At 33.3% G+C, this 13,299-nt stretch overlaps 1 protein-coding gene across 1 annotated transcript in view; it reads left to right on the top strand.

Moving 5' to 3' along the window:
- The window catches only part of LOC136042818 (uncharacterized), an 87,317-nt gene that overhangs the window by 66,596 nt on the left and 7,422 nt on the right, over positions 1-13,299 (top strand). The window lies entirely within an intron of this gene.

Genomic DNA, 13,299 nt, shown 5'->3' with positions numbered 1-13,299 from the left:
TCTTCACTTTTTATGGTCCATGCTATCCAACCATCATCCCCCCCCCTGTGATTTATAATTCTCAGGTCGTTCTCTTGACCTGGTTTCATTTAATGGTCTAGTTTGTTTACTTTGAACAATTGCTAATTTTTGTTTTGTCCTCCAGGTGATTTAAAACTACATAAAACGCATTCATTGCTTTTCAATAGCATTTTCGAATCTTTCTGATCTTCGTTGCATATCTTGTGGCTGCACATTTCTTTGTTCTTCATTGCCATTTTGATTCGTTGTAATTTTTGCTGCCACTTGTCTTTTAACCGTATATTTCTTTGTTCTTCACCTTCGTTTTCGACTTGTTGTAATTGTTGTTTTCTATGCTATTGTATATTTATTTGTTGTCCCCTAGGTATTATGAAACTGCTAAAAACGCCATTTGTCAATAGAATTATTACACATAATATTTAACGACTAAGTATGATTGTTATACAATTTTGCATGTGTCTTTGATACTAAAAACGATAGATCTTGTCCTGAGATGGAAATGACGTGTTTAAAGTCTTAACTGGTTATATGGAACTCAGTATCTATCTAGTTTGTTTCCTAGGGCAGACCATTTTCGAGCAAAATTGATGAATATGTTCACTAGTATTGATTATTTAAAGAGATAAGACATGGCAAGAGAGGTCTGCATCGCAGAGGTCAGACATTTGCTAATGGATTATGCATAGGTCTGGGAATTGATAAATAATTACAGAAGATTTTTACGCAATTTTTGCTAGTTTTGTTTTAACAAGTAGGCTGGCTGGCAGAGAAGGCCAAGTTTGTTTTATCGAAAATAAATTACCATTAAACAATACAAAATGTCATTAAGAAAAATTTACCATTTTGGCCCAAAAGCCATTTTTCACCGTATGATGGTTGTTTTTTTAATATTTTTTCTATCACCATTTTCACATCAATATCATACGAAAATTAAAACAAAATCTTATAAAAATAATAAGGGTTCAATATTTCAATGTAGTATTACTTGCTTTACGCGATGTTTTCTTGTCTGTGTACATTCATGCCTTGTAACTTTTATTTCGCTAGTCTTTTCCAGATTGTTGCTTTCATTTGCATATCGTTTACATGGAGAATTTTGAATGATAAGCTTATACCGTGAAAATTTTATACTTTTTGGCTGATAATTATAGTAGAAATGAAGTTTCAACAGATATTTCTTTGTTTACGAGTCAACAACGTTTTTTGTTAGTTATAGTTTAAATATTTTGAAAAGTTAACTCTTGTTCTGTCAATTAAGGAAAACACATTAGAGGTCGAATAATATTTAACAATTCATTTAACTCTTCATCCTTGATGATAATTTCATCGTTGTTGCCCATTGTCAGGATACATGTAACTACAGTCCTTGTGTTTCTTTAATATTCGGTATCACCATTTATAACATTACCACTTTACCCAACCTCTTATATAAAATTATTTTGTCTGCTCCTTTAGTTGATGTTCTTATTAAACCCTCGTCTTTAGTGATGTGATTAGGTCTAATTGTAGGTTTAACAAACTTTATTATTTTACGAATAGCATTCAATGGGTCTGAACCTCCTCTCTTCTCACCAAAGTTCTTCCAGCCATTCTGTTTTGCTTTTGATTTCTTATATCAATACTTCATGTTTTTGTCACTTTCCGATGATCTCAATATTTTTGAATTTGTGAGGTATGTCTCTAAGCTTTCCGTTTGGCAGATCAACCTTTATTCCGCAATCACACCGCCTTTTTAGAGTAAGGGTCATTAGTTTATATAGCTGTTGATTCTAATGTTGCTTATTTTATTAAATTCGTAAAATTATCTAAAGAAAAGTCAATACTTTTTGTAAGAAATGTTTTAGTATAAACACTATACCATTCAAAAGAACTGAAGTAAAATTATCCATCATCGCATTTATTCAATCAAATTTACACTAAATATGATTCCTATAAATATGAAAATCTATTTTGAACTTTAACTTGAACAAGAAAAAACCATTGCCAGAAGACATTGGATACTTTGTCAGAAGAGACATCCAATTCTTCAACGAATGAAAATGAGGAAGAACTAACTTCGTTAACTTTTGGACTTGTGTTGCCACTTACGTCATATGTACTTTTATTTGGGTAATACAATCTACCTGATTTTTGCTAGCTAGAAAATCTTAAAATTTTTTACTATGAGCGTCTGTAGTCATCTTTCGGTCTTAGAATTGGCTTCTAGCATGAAATTCATCACGTACAACATAAGAAGATGTATTTTTCATATTGTCTAGGGTATTAGACAACTATTGACTCCTGTAGACATCCTTTTGACCTACCATTGTTAACTGGCAAGGTAAGAAACTTGATTGTGGAAGCCAATATAAAGAGAACACAGTGATCGTGCGACACTTTATGGACAGAGTCAGCGAAAGCAACTCATTACCAGAAACTTTATGATGTTTATTAGCTCTTATACCACTTTTAACTAATATTTTTTTACTGTAAAACATCTTATCAGGATAAAAATTCGAAAAACTATTATAATTTGATGATATTATTCCAGATGTATTTGTATAGGCCTCTTGTAGAAGTGCCACATCTAGTTTACGATCATCAAAGGTCTTATCCAGTGTTACCCTTGGACTATATGTACATTGCCAGTTGATTTGATGGAATTTGTCGAGTTGCAGGAACTCAAAATCACAACTTGTCTCAAAATGGTTCATGAAAAAGTTAATGGTACTTTTCATTAAATTGTTTGCTTTTTGCGATATGACAATTAATTTGTCATATAGGGAATGGTGGATAGGGCAGTTATTCGTGTCAAACAGGGAATTGATGGTACCTTTATCTCCTTATGATTGTCAGGGCTGTCAAGATAGCCTAGAAGACGTACACGACTAATATACATGTTTTCCTGTTCAACATGGACAATGAGCTAATCCTTTAAAGTCAATGGATTTGTGATTATACAACCAGCCTCTGTTGCATCTTAGAAGGTAGACATAGTCTTCCAATTTTTCGAAGACTAGTCTAATCAAATAATCGCCCTTTTCTAATCAAAAGGATTGTTTGATCCCTCTATATTTCACTTCCAATGCTGGGCAGGCCTAATCTGCCAATCAGGGATATCCAGCTTGTGTGGGGCTTGCACACAGATAATGTGTACACAGTTTGGCGAAATCCTCTTCAGTCGAGGATGCAAGTAGAGAACATCAGTAAAGGAGTGAATTGCCTTGTTTTGGTGGGAGCTATGTCTTAGTAGTGAGTATTTGAATTGTTTCTTCCAAAGAGTATGGGTAATGCATACGAGTAGAAACTGGTGATATTATTAAAAAAAATTGCCTACGATGAAAAACCAAAAAAATGGACCGGTTTGAGCTCAAAATTGAGTAATTTTATCTCGAAATTAAGGGGTTTTTCTTGTCGTTATAATATAGACATTGAGACTGCAATTCAATCTATGTGCCTTATCCGACTTTGAGCCATCAGTAAAAAATGTTATATGGTATTTTAAGTGGTCACTTTGTCTAAGCCAGTCATGTTTTAGAGTCAGGTTATTATCATCCCTCACTATATTGGACATCAATCCCATTATATTCTCGTCTTCAAAAACAAGAACTATAGCTTTTTAGTACTTTAAAACTTTTTGCTATAGGCTGCCTTTACCATTTTTTTAAATCCTTTAAAAATTAAACAGAAAGAAAAATGAAAGGTTATATACTCATAGCAAGTAGGAATCAACGAATATGGATGCGACCAGCTGGAAGGCAACGTAAAAATATTAAATTAGAAGAAAACTCCCTTCCACACTGCATTTAAAATATTAGCAGTCCTATGGCCAACATTAGCTGGGTAGGTTTTGATTTGCCGCATCTGGTAGATGCTAGTAGATATTGTGTAGAAGGTGCGAAGTCGCCGCAAGAAACGACACCAGATTGAATAAGAAACACCAGATTTAATTTCAACTGTCCTTGTTACTTTTAGAATATTGACAATCGTGATATACATGATTTATTTTTTATTTCAGTTTTACGTGATTATGGTGTTTTTCGAAAACTTTCACTCCTGGGGGGAGAGGGGGGGAAATGAAATTTATTTTCTTGAAATATACTTATAATTATTACGTGAATTATAGAATTTCCCTGTCAATCATGTGATTCTTGAATAATTTTGCCTGCATAATAGACCACGACTGAGGCAAAAAAGACGTTTGTATGCTCTAGAAATGTGTTCATAAATTTGACATTACTCACATAAATTTTTTTTCCTAAATGAAGGCTTTTAACAAGTTTTCTCAAGCTTTTGACCTACATAGATGTTTTTTAGGTCAGAAAATCCAAGGGTACCAATTTTACCGGAAAAATATTGAGCCACTGTCGAAAACAAGTGAATAAACACAAGAAACGTCGGGTGATTTCCCCCCTACCATGCATTATAATCCCGGTCGAAGGTTGAGGATCAGGAAATCGATACCTGTGCTATCCAGGTCATTTGTCAACATACAATTTTTTTTATGTCCCCAGCTAGAAGCAATGTCGTCAAATTTTGGTGGTTTTGTTGTTTGACTCTCAGAAATATTTTTATGAAGTTGCTGTTAAACACATGACCTTGTTACCTTCATTGCTTCCAAAACACGTTTGTTTTTCGAAGCGCAGAACCTTCTTTAATTTGATTTCATATTGCACAAGAATATAAATAACACCGTATGACATACTTGTTAACTTAACTTTTTGTTATTTAGCTCAAGCAACAGAGAGACCATTTAAGTATATAAAATAGATTTGAATTAGCTTAAATAGATTTTTATTCGTCTGGTTAAAAAAAATGATCATAGTCTTACCTGTTGTGTTTATTTGGTAAAAGTGCCTCTTTTAGCTTTCACCCAAAGAAAAGCAAAAATAAATAAAGATAAACAAATTAAGTTAATAGTCCCTTTTAGAATTTTTTTTTGTTAGCTAATTTTATGAGTTCATTAGGTCGTGCTAGGTGGAGATGGGTGCTTATTTAAATGTTTAAACACGGATTAAACGATCAATGTTTAAACGATCCACAGGAGAAACTTGTAGTGGATTTTTACGCAGGAAAAACTATCCATTAGGGGAGGGGAGGTGAATTTTTGGGAAAAATTTCCCACAAATGAGGAAAACGCTCTCAACCATAGTTGGCTCGACAACAGTCAATTAAACCACATGGTCTAAACTATTAAATTTCTCTTTAAAATTAATACCTTTTCATTTTTACGCTGGAGCTCTTCTTCTAGGGTACTACATCCATCTTATCTTTCCCCGTTAGGCTGCGTAAAAATCTGTCTCTGACCTTTCATTATGAGATACAATAAATTCCAAATGGGAAAACAACTGAAAAAAATTATTTTTATTTGCGTTTCAAATAACCCAGTTGGAATTGCAACATAACTGTGTTAAGCGGTGGAGTATTTTCTATCATCTTCACATGAGGTCGATACTCAGTTACGTATGAAATATGAGCAGGAAATGGAAAAATGAAAAACCTACGAATAAAGAAAACCGACATTGGCCTCGTCAATAACAATGTCTCTTTTTCTTCCCGAACGTGGAACACTTCCGAGGACATTCGGACATGGATCTACATCTAGCTGACATTGAAAATGGACTATGTTACACATATTTTCTTGGGCATTTATTATGCCCAAGTGTGACTTGGGTAAAAAATAACACACTATAATAGACATCATAACGCACTATAACAGATAACATATATACCCAAGTATAAAATCAATCAATAAAAATTTTAAATAAAGAATTGTCAAATAAATTGTCAAAATATTTTAAATATTTCAAATAAATAAATTGTCTATTCAAAGTGAATAGACAATTTTGTTTTTCTTTTTTTTAAGTATCTAAACTCATGTTAAAATTTATACTGAAGCTCAAAATCCTTTTTAAACTCCTAAAGTTTGCAAAGTATTTTTTGTATGTTTCAAAGTTATATGTATATGTAAAAAATTAAAATGTATGCGTAAAAATACTACTTAAATATATATACCACAAGGAAATATATTTTTACAAGGAAAGTTGACAAGTATATTCATACAAGGAAAGTTGACAAAGGGAAGAAAAAATCTCCCCTTTGTCAACTTTGAAAAAATTGATCGTCAAAATTCTGTTTTTATTTTCGGAATCACATTTGGCTCCTATAAATCTGCTCTCTGAATTTTTACCTTTGGTTCCCATTGATGCGATTTTTTTTTTAAAGAAGAACGAATAGCGGATGGCTGGTAATCACAAAAATGAAAAACGGTTAACTCTAAACGTTGAACTGCACAAAAATATTAAGAGCTTTTTAAAAGCAAATGTACAGGAATAGGCTAAATCAAGTTCTAGAATCCAGTAAAAACAATCAAAGTGCTAATTGGGTAAAGCAAATAAGGGTAATAACTACACAAACAATAACACATAACTAAAATTGAAACACAAGATTGCAATATTAGAATAAAAATCAATTTTTTAGTAAATAAGCATGTTTCATTTAGTAGATTGAACTGCTAGAGAAAAAACAAATAAAGACTGATCTGGAGAAACAAGAAGCAAAAAATCAATCAAATATGTCTAAGATAATTACTCACTGATTTTTTCATGATCATTCTGGTCATCTACCGCTAGGTTAAGTGAGGTACAACATTGTCCAGTTGAGAAAATTGTTGAAATTATGTAAATTATTTAGATAAATAGGAAATAATAGGGAAAACCCTGATATTTTGGGTTGACTGACACGGAGCTAAAGGACCCCATTTTATGAACATGCCTTTACCACTATATATACTACTACTTCCACTGCTAACAACTAACCGAAACACAAAGCTACTTAAGGCAAACACAGCAACGAATGCTCCTCTTCCATACCAGCCCATTCAAAGCCTCCCTCTTTGCACCATCCAGGAGACTTCCAATTTCCCTCTGATCTTTCGTTAAGGCATCATCCCATATCAACCGAAGACGACATAATTTCTGTTTGGCCCTTGATGATTGGCCGAAAAGGACAATTTTTGGCAATATGTCATCTTGAATCTGCATAACGTGACATAGCACGTTCAACCTTTCTTCCTTGAATGGTTGATTAGTTGTCCCCTTGAACGGCAGATTGATCCCCACTTTTCTCCCAAAGGTTTTGTGTTATATGAAAATCAGAAAAATTTAATTTGATAACTGTCCTTTTTCATTTTTGCCTAAATATAACTTCTATATAATCTTAATTTTAAATTGAAAATTTCGTTGTCAAGGCCATAGTTTTGCAGGAAAAGTAAGTTGGCTCTGTATGTCAATTCTGTATTGAGTTCTCAGATGGGCCTGCTAAATCCCGGGTCATTATTTCTTAATTTTTGGACCCGACAAATTGAATTTTTAGGTTGGATACGTTTGATTGGCCCTTGTTTACGCAGGTGAAATCAGAGGTAATTGTACGTTTTATGTACATATATAATTATTATGTTAGTTCAAGTTTATGATCAGATATGATAATAGATTGATATTTGGAGTGAAAATTGGAAGTAAAAGTATGTTAATCTCCGCTACTGTATGGGATTATTTTTTCACGAACCCTTGTGGCGTTAAGAAAGAATTGTCATTGTAGTATCCACCGGAGGAGCCGTCCCCCTTCAAGGGTGTATTTGTTACTGGTGACAAAGTCTTGGTAATTCCAGCCAAATAGTTCGGCCCTCCACAAGTAGCACACATGGTATACCCTCGGAGTAGTTAGAGCCCTTGAGACCGTTCGTCTACAATACCATACTCTAGCGGAAATAAGTTGTGGCGCTAGTGACACAATGCAGCACACGGTCAGAGCCATAATCCTTACAATAACTTATCTAAATTATATTGTATATCCTTGTCGTTTTCTGGGCTTCGCATAAAATTCATATACTTGGAGATGCACTATATACTATTTTGCAGCAATTTTGACCTCGAAAACTAATTTCAGGCTACGCTACGTTGGTTTTGATTGACTTTGTTGCTATTTGAATATATTACTCACTCAAATTGTTTTAGGAATAATTCTTTTTTTTAATATTTACTTTGTCGTGGCTGCTTTGCTGGTGGTCTCCACCACAGTAACGCGGTAGGCTTTTGTTCATTATTTGGAGAGAAAATAAAAAAAAAAACACACAAAAAACAATACAAAAAAGAAATATTTGCAAAAAAGCAGCCCTATGGCTTGTGGTGCAATTGAACCTTGTTGTTGATTGTCTTAAAAATGATGTTGCTTTAGTGAAAAAGCAGGTTGGTTGACATCATCCTCAACTTCACATTTTCATGTAACTTTTGGCATAGTTTTTTTTTGTCTCGCAATTTTTCTTCAAAGAGGTCCTTTAGGTTATGAGAGATTTCAGTAATTAATGGATGTGCAATGTCGTCCTTACACGATGTTGTACGTTTCTGTTGTGGAAGGGAATTGTACTTTTTCTGTGGATAGATAATTATTATGTTAGTTCAAGCTCATTTTCAGAGTTGATAAGAGATTGATTGTTTGAGTGGACATTAGAACTCAAAGCAAGTTAATCTCTAATATTGCTTGAGATTATTTTTCCACGAATCCTTGTGGGGTTAGGGAATTGTCATTGAAGTATCCACCAGAGGAGTTGTCCCCCTCCAAAGATATATTTGTTAGTGGTGACGAAGTCTTAGTATCCCCGGCCAAACAGTCTGGCCCTTATTTCCCCTCACAAGTAGTACACTTTTTATACCCCCCTCTTCGAGTAAATATAAATATGGAAGAGAATGTACAGCTCTTGAGACCAATCAACTACGATATCATACTCTATTGGAGATCAGTCAGGGTGCTTGTGACAAAGTGCCACACACGGTCACCTCCATAAGAGGTGAATAGAATAGCTTAGAATAGCTTATTGAAATTTCTATTGTATATCCTTGTCGTTTTCTGAGTTTCAACTAAAATTCATATCCACGGAGATGTACTATCTACTATTTTGCAGCAATATTGACCTTGAAACTAATTTAAAGGCTTAGCTACGTTGGTTTTGATTGACTATTGCAATTTGAATGTATTTTTCGTGCCAAATTGTCTTAGGAATATTTCCTTTTGTTAATTTTTATCGCTGGGTAGCTGATTTGTCGGCGGTCTCCCCCACAGTGACACGGCAGGTTTTTATTCATTACATATAGAGAAAATCTATTTAAAAAAAGACAGAAACCAATCCAATAAAAGGAAAGTGTGCCAAAAAGCCTTATGGCTTATAAATGAGGTTGCTTTAGTGATATTGAAGGCTGGTTGACATCATTCTCCCCTTGTCACATTTTCATGTAGCTTTTGGCATAGCATTTTTTTGTCTTGCAATTTTTCTTCAAAGAATTCCATTAGGTTACGAGAGATTCCATTAATTAATGAATGTACAGTGTTGGCTTTAGTAGCTTTATCGGGGTCTTAAGAGCACATTTAGCCTTGTAAATGTGGCTAAAAATCATATTCAAGGATTTACGATTGATTTCCGTCTAAATATTATTTTCAGATAAATGTTTCAGTGGTTTTGAATCTGAAAATATTAAGATTATTGATGGTTTCGTCTTTGTTTGCGTTCAATGAAGCTAAAGTAAATCACGAATTCAAGTGTCTGATTTGTTTGAATCCTTTAGACAGAAAATGACGTCCAATAAAAGACCAAACCAATTCATTTAAATATTTTGGACATGGCAAGGCAATTTGAAAAAGCAAGAAGCAACTTCCTAATGAGATATCTTTTGTCAGCTACTCTTTTCTCGAGAAAATGGATGACTCTACAGGGAATATATACAACGTTGCAAGGTCCAAAAGATTTGGAATTTAAAATTGTGTAGTTTATGACATCTTTATAGGTTTACAGTAAGTTTTTTGCCATACTTTATTGGTGTCAAAGATTGCGATGGTGTTGTTAAAATATAATTTTTCCTTCTTCTTCACTTTTATTTTTGACTTTTCTTTTAACAGCAGATTTCGCTTTCGTTCTGTATCGCTTATCTCTTAACCACGCATTTTGCTGTTCTAATTATCTGGTAAAGTTCGTAGTCCTTTACAATTTTGTTTTTAACTCGTTGTAAGTGTCATTTTCGTAAATATTCTAACTTCTCGTTGATTTGTTTCTTCCTCTGGGAATCCGTGACGTAAGATATATTTCGCTAATTTTTCGTATATTTTGTTGATCGTTTTGGGATAGCTTCTTGGTATCTTGTAGCCATATCATTAGTACCTAGAATGAATCTGTTTCCTGCGCATGTCTATCACAAAGATCTGAATTCTATGAAATTTTTGTAAGAATGTTTCCTGCGCATTATAGTAAATATTGCGCATTATTATAAAGAGTTTTGCATTATATTTTTGAAGGCGTTTGAGCGATTTGGGTATAAAGTACCACATTCTGAAATTTCAGAGAACAGATGTATAGATGCCAAATGGGCTTCTTGGGAGAAGAATGGGATTTCGTATATCAGTTTTGTAGAAATTTACACAGGGACATAGGAGGGTAAATCTCTGTTAAGTTTAAAAAGCACATTATTTGGAATAATAACCAAAGCTTCAAGAGATAGTGTTCCAAGTCACGACTAAGTAGACTTACCTTTTATTTCTGATGGGATATCTTCGTATTCGTGGTCAGTTGACTGACGAATTGAATCACTGAATCTTGCCATTAATTTAAGTTTCCTTGGAGGCTTCCGTGAATTAACACGTTCTTCGAAAGAAACAGAAATCAATATTTAATGAGACAACTTAAAAAACTAACAACTATAAAACAATACAAACGTATTCTATATTCATTTGAAGTTGAGTTTTTAAATTTGGGAGATTTGTGATTTTCAGAGTTAGGAAATTTGAGCATAAGATTTTACTCACTGAGGCGTCTCAGGATCATGATTGCAATCAGATCAAGAGTAGCATTTCCTTTGGTTGTTGGTATTTTTACTATATGTTTTAAATTAAGGGAGCTACAAAGGAAATTTAACTTTAGGTCATTAGCATCATCAGTCATTGACCGTGTAATAAATGAATATGGTGGGAATAAAAAGAGAAAATATATTTTTTCTGATTTAAGTGTGAATTCTATAATTTATAAAATACATCAAACTTTAAAAAGTGAAAATATACGCTACATTGCGATGAAAATTGAAATTTCGATTAGTAAATTTTTGACATTTTGTCAAAGTTGACAATGTTTATTAAAACACTAGTTGTAAAAATAAATAGTGATTAGTCAATATTTAACCAACCACTCCTTTATAATAGCTGATGTGCTCTCACATATCACTGTATATAATTTTATGAGATAGGCTACAAATCATTTTAGTGAAATTAAGCTTTAAAATAAGTCAGAAATATCTTTCTGCAAAAAAAGGGATGTATCACACCACAACACATAATTTAGACTTAATTTAAATGAAGGATTGGGAACTCAATTTTCTGTTACAGAAAAAAAATCATGCACGACATATAATCATGCAACTCAATTACGCTAACGACAACCTGAATTTAACTCGAGTTAAATCGTCTGTTGATGAAATTTTTTCTATACTTAGTAGGGAATATATTTAAATTGGTCTCAATTCAAATGCTTCGAGGGGTGGGGTCCTTGGTTTCAGCAAATCTGTTGATGTTAGATGTGTACAGTTAGGAAATCAGAGTTTTCAGTTATCTGCTTGTATTAAGTATCTCGGTCACCCGATAGGGGATAGTGTAAAAATTACAAGGGGTCTCCTTATCTCTCTTCTAAGTAAGGAACTTAGAAAAGCGTTAAGTGTGACAGTTTGCTGTACAGTTAGCTACCGCAGGCGTATTCTTGTCCGTGTTTACAACACTTTTGCGATGCGTCATGTCTTCGCATTGACTCCATTATGGAATGTGTTTACGGCTACTGACAAAAAGTCTATTAGATCTAAGTTTTTGTTTCACGAAATTTCTCTTGTGTATACCCCTATGGGCTAGAAACAAAAGACTAGCGTCAACTTACGGGTTCACCAACCCACAAGCCATGGCTAAGGAGCGTCGTGGTCACTATTTTTCTATGCTTCATTGGACAACCAGCCTCCATCCTGCTATTTTTCAGTAGAAATATTTGAATTAATATTTTTATAGTATAGATTTCTTTGCGAGTGTCTTCTTCATTTTTTTTGTCTTCTCATCTACTCCATATTGAATCCTTGTGTGTCTTTTTGGCTAGTAAAGATATTGATTGATAATAAATATATTATTTGGAAATTCAAGCAACAGATTACATGCAATAAGATAGGTGGTACAATTAAAATCCAAAAAAGAAAAAATTACCACCACCTAGTCCATTTCTAGCAGTCAATACAATAGTAAAGTAGGCATAATAGAGGATAAAAATTAGCAAATTAAAGTAGAAATACTTCAAACAAGGGATTTTAATATGCTTTTTATAGTCTCAATTTCTTGAGTTTTGTATAGTCCAAATTTCTAGGGAATGCATGGTTTTCCTTGTCCATCCCAAGAGAAGACTATAGTGAGACAGTTGGAGTCTCCACCGTTTACATATTTTATAATAGCGATAGGTTTGAAAAATAATTTAAGTAGCTTGGTTCTTAAAGGCGACCTAGATTTACCTAGTTAGTGTCATAATATAATTATTACAAGATGATCAAATTTTGGTCACAGATATTAGAAATTACAAGATACTGCTTATTATCTCAAGCCAATAAAAGTTTTTTTTCTCTGGTATGTTGAGTCTCAGAAGGTTTAAGCATATTATATTGATATTTTCTTATGTCTTTTTTTTCATTTTTGCTTCTCCTGTTTTAACCTGGTTTCCTGATTTGTAGGTCAAGTTTCCTGGCATTGATTTTGGTCCCTATTGCCTATGATTTATATTCAATAATGGCACCTTTCACATATCAAGTATCCATCTGTCCTAATCAGGACTGGTCATTTAACTTAAAAAATTTCTGAAAAAAGGTTGGGAAAAAAATGTTTTTTTAATAAAAAAAGCCTTTTTTATAGGTTAGATTGATAGTCCTTATATGTATAGTTGATTGAAAAGAACAACAATACAACATCTATTGTCTTATGAATTGTACAGTACTGCTACAGGTAGATGAACAAGTCGTAGATGATCAATTTTTGCAGCATGATTTCTAATTTCAGACCACATTGGAATCGACCCCAGATTTTGATCTTTAAATAATTTGACCTCAGATTTTGATCTTTTAATAATTTTGTACAAAATATGTATCTCAAAACTTGATTGGATGCATTTGGGGATTTTGGCCATGGGGGGTGGGAACCTGTTGACTCTTGAGAATGGCACTAGAAATTCTGATTTACAATCGAATT

The sequence above is a fragment of the Artemia franciscana genome, unplaced genomic scaffold (genome assembly GCF_032884065.1).
Source record: "Artemia franciscana unplaced genomic scaffold, ASM3288406v1 Scaffold_209, whole genome shotgun sequence".
Classification (NCBI taxonomy): Eukaryota; Metazoa; Arthropoda; class Branchiopoda; order Anostraca; family Artemiidae; genus Artemia; species Artemia franciscana.
Note: the sequence above shows the minus strand (reverse complement) of the source record. Positions and strands in the feature narration are given on the sequence as shown.